Genomic DNA, 4,294 nt, shown 5'->3' with positions numbered 1-4,294 from the left:
AAGGCTCAAAACTGGATGGATGTTCATGAACTGAAGAATGCATAAAAATCACGATTATATTTATACACAAAACTATTGTAAAGTAGTGAGAATGAAATAAATCATAATGATATGCCACCTATTAATTTTATAAACATACGTTGAATGAAAGAAGACAGACATGAGAGTTACGCACTATAACTCCATTTGTATGAGTACAAAAAGCAAAAAGGAAAAAAAAAACTATGACAGGAGAATTCAGGATAGAGCTTATGATATGGGGAAATTTACTAATTAGACAGTGGCAGGAGAGAACTTGCTGAGTTTGGGCAGCACTCTATTTTTAATATACATTCTATTTATAGGAATGGATCCAACTTTAAATTCAGCGTGGTACACTTATATTTGTGCCTTTTCTTCAAGTATATTATGCCTCAAAATTAAAGTAATTTTGTAAAACTTTAGAATTTTTATGTGTCCACTACAAATTATTTTTTATTATAATCTATGAACCAAGAAAGTATCTTCTTGTACTCAAAAGTTACTATTACAGAGAATATTAACATCATTCCATCTATGTTTGTTTATTTTTGGTACCAGAGATGGACCAGAGGGGCACATAACCACTGAACGGTATACCTAGTTTTATTTTTTATTTTGAGACAGGGTCTCCCTAAGTTCCCAAAGATGACTTTAAATATACAATGTTTCTCCTTCAGCCACCCTAGCCACGGGGATTGGAGGCATATGTTAGTTTAAAAAGTATTCTTGAACTGAGCATTCACTCAGAAAATGTTTATTTAGAACTTCTAATAACTTGAAGATACAACAAAGGGAGATTTGTGATTAAAAGGATATTGATACAAGGCAGTATTAGAATTTAGAATAAAATAGCAAATATCATACGCAATAGTAAATAAGGACGCCTGGTGGCGCTGCAGGATAAGAATGTGATATTGGGCACTTGGATGCCTCAGACGCCATTGAACCAGGAATCAGAACTCTGAAAGCTCCCTAAAATAAGGAGGCATTGTAGGTGAGCTCCAGAGGACAGATCTTCAGAGAAGGGATCATTCTAAGTGCATGTCAGACAGAAATATTTAACTCAAGATTATTTAACAAAGTCGTTTGAGTGGACTGTATACCGAGTTGAAGGAACTGCACCTTCTGGACGGATTTGAACAATGCAGACTGCTCCAGCAAAATCCCCGCAGAAAAGGCAAGTCATTTTCTTTGCTATGCTGTTGTTTTTGTGGGAGACTGACTCTGAGGCAATTAGATATTCCATGCCAGAAGAAACAGAAAGTGGCTACTCAGTGGCCAACCTGGCAAAAGATCTGGGGCTCAGGGTGGGGGAGCTGGCCACTCGGGGTGCGAGAATCCATCACAAAGGCAGCAATCAGCTCTTGCAGCTCGATGAAAAAACCAGCAATTTGCTTCTACAGGAAAAACTAGACCGGGAGGTGCTGTGTGGGGCGACAGAACCCTGTATATTGCATTTCCAACTGTTACTAGAAAACCCGGTGCAATTGTTTCAAATTGATGTGCAACTCACAGATGTAAATGACCATTCTCCAGAGTTCCTAGAAAGGGAAATGATCCTTAGAATCCCAGAGAGTGCCCAGCCAGGGACTGTATTTCCCTTGAAATCAGCTCAGGACTTGGACATGGGTAGCAATAGCGTTCAGAACTACACAATCAGCCCCAACTTCAATTTTCGTGTTGTTACTCATAGTCATGGGGATGGCAGAAAATACCCAGAGCTGGTGTTGGAGAAAGCCCTGGACCGGGAGGAAGATTCTGAGCTCAGTTTAACCCTCACAGCACTGGATGGTGGGGTGACACCCAGATCTGGGATCATGACAGTATACATTGAAGTAGTAGACATCAATGATAATGCTCCCAAATTTTTACAGTCCCTGTATGAGGTACAGGTTCCTGAGAACAGTCCCATAAACTCGTTAGTTCTTGTTGTTTCTGCTCAAGATTTAGATGCAGGAACATATGGGAGTGTATCATACACACTATTCCAAGGCAATGAAGTTTCTCAACCATTTGTAATAGACCAAATAACAGGAGAAATTAGTCTGCAAAGAGCATTGGATTTCGAGGCAACATTATAACGTGGAAATTGTAGCTACAGACAGTGGGGGCTTTTCAGGAAAATGCACAGTGGCCATAGAAGTGGTGGATGTGAATGACAATGCTCCTGAACTAACCATGTCCACACTCAGCAGCTCTATCCCAGAAAACTCCCCAGAGACTGTAGTTGCCATTTTCAGCGTTTCTGATCCAGACTCTGGGGACAATGGTAGGATGGTTTGCTCCATAGAAAACGATCTCCCCTTCCTCTTGAAGCCCACATTTAAGAACTTTTATACCTTGGTGACAGAGGGGCCACTAGACAGAGAGAGCAGAGCAGAGTACAACATCACCATCACAGTCACTGACATGGGAATACCCAGGTTGGAAACGGAGCACAGCATAACTGTCTTTGTCTCTGATGTCAACGACAACGCCCCTGCTTTCTCCCAAACGTCTTACAAGCTGTTAGTTCATGAGAACAACAGCCCTGCCCTGCACATAGGCAGTGTCAGCGCCACAGACAGAGACTCAGGCACCAATGCCCAGATCACTTACTCGCTGCTGCCCACCGAGGACCCACACCTGCCCCTCGCCTCGCTGGTCTCCATCAACGCAGACAATGGGCAGCTGTTCGCGCTGAGGGCGCTGGACTTCGAGGCCCTGCAGGCGTTCCAGTTCCACGTGGGCGCCACAGACCAAGGCTCGCCAGCACTCAGCAGCCAGGCGCTCGTGCGCATGGTGGTGCTGGACGACAATGACAACTCGCCCTTCGTGCTGTACCCAATGCAGAACGCCTCTGCGCCCTGCACGGAGCTGGTGCCCAGGGCGGCAGAGCAGGGCTACCTGGTCACCAAGGTGGTGGCGGTGGATGGAGACTCGGGCCAGAACGCCTGGCTGTCATACCAGCTGCTCAAGGCCACGGAGCCCGGGCTATTTGGCGTGTGGGCGCACAATGGCGAGGTGCGCACCGCCAGGCTGCTGAGCGAGCGCGACGCGGCCAGGCACAGGCTGGTGGTGCTGGTCAAGGACAATGGCGAGCCTCAGCTGTCTGCCAGCGTCACGCTGCACGTGCTGCTGGTGGATGGCTTCTCCCAGCCCTACCTGCCACTCCCGGAAGTGGCGCCCGAGCGCGGGCAGGGGAACTCGCTCACTGTCTACTTGGTTATCGCCTTGGCCTCTGTGTCGTCGCTCTTCCTCTTCTCTGTGCTGGTGTTCTTGGTGGTGAGGCTGTGCAGGAGGCGCCGGGCAGGGGAACTCGCTCACTGTCTACTTGGTTATCGCCTTGGCCTCTGTGTCGTCGCTCTTCCTCTTCTCTGTGCTGGTGTTCTTGGTGGTGAGGCTGTGCAGGAGGCGCCGGGCAGGGGAACTCGCTCACTGTCTACTTGGTTATCGCCTTGGCCTCTGTGTCGTCGCTCTTCCTCTTCTCTGTGCTGGTGTTCTTGGTGGTGAGGCTGTGCAGGAGGCGCAGGGCGGCGCCGCTGGGTGTCTGCTCTGTGCGTGAGGGCCACTTTCCTGGCCACCTGGTGGATGTCAGTGGCACTGGGACACTGTCTCAGAGCTACCAGTATGAGGTTTGTTTGACCAGCGACTCTGGGACTAGCGACTTCAAGTTCCTGAAGCCCATATTCCACAACGTATCTCCCAAGAGTGCAAGAGAAGCAACCCATTAAAGTGGCACCTTCAGGAATAGTTTTGTATTCCATTAATCTGATTATATTGCAGTGTTTTCTACCCCTTATCTATAATTTTCCTGGATTAAGAGTTACAGTGTGTCATGGAGGAAAAGTCCCCCTTGAAGTATAGCTTTGATTTCCCTTCATAGTGGAGTTGTTCGCTGGTGTTGTCCAACTTTGGAAAACTCACTTTTACTTTATTGCATTTATGCACTGTCATTACAAATTCATGCTAAGGGTTGTTTTTTTTCCTTAAATTTTTAGTCTTTTGTATATTTGTCATGGTAACTGGCTTAATAAGTTCAACTGGAACTTTTCCTTATATGGTACTCATTCTGTTTCATCCCACTCAAGGATTTTAGGTGTTAAATTGAAAAAAAAAATCACTTCATTTTATTCTTTTTGTTTCCAAATGAATGCATATGATTACAAGTCCAGTATGTGAGAAACCATAATAAAATGCAACAACATCTACTCTTATTTTGCAACCTTAAGCCTCCTTGGCAAACATTTTTTGGAAAAACTTTTTAAATTGATATATAGCATGCAGAAAGCAA

At 45.6% G+C, this 4,294-nt stretch overlaps 1 pseudogene; it reads left to right on the top strand.

Annotated features, from left to right (window-relative positions):
- Positions 1-1,129: 1,129 nt before the first annotated feature.
- Positions 1,130-4,087, top strand: LOC114082283 (protocadherin beta-5-like; annotated as a pseudogene).
- Positions 4,088-4,294: the final 207 nt, after the last annotated feature.

This window comes from Marmota flaviventris, chromosome 5, assembly GCF_047511675.1.
Source record: "Marmota flaviventris isolate mMarFla1 chromosome 5, mMarFla1.hap1, whole genome shotgun sequence".
Lineage (NCBI taxonomy): Eukaryota > Metazoa > Chordata > Mammalia > Rodentia > Sciuridae > Marmota > Marmota flaviventris.
This window is presented reverse-complemented; position numbering and strand designations above follow the sequence as displayed.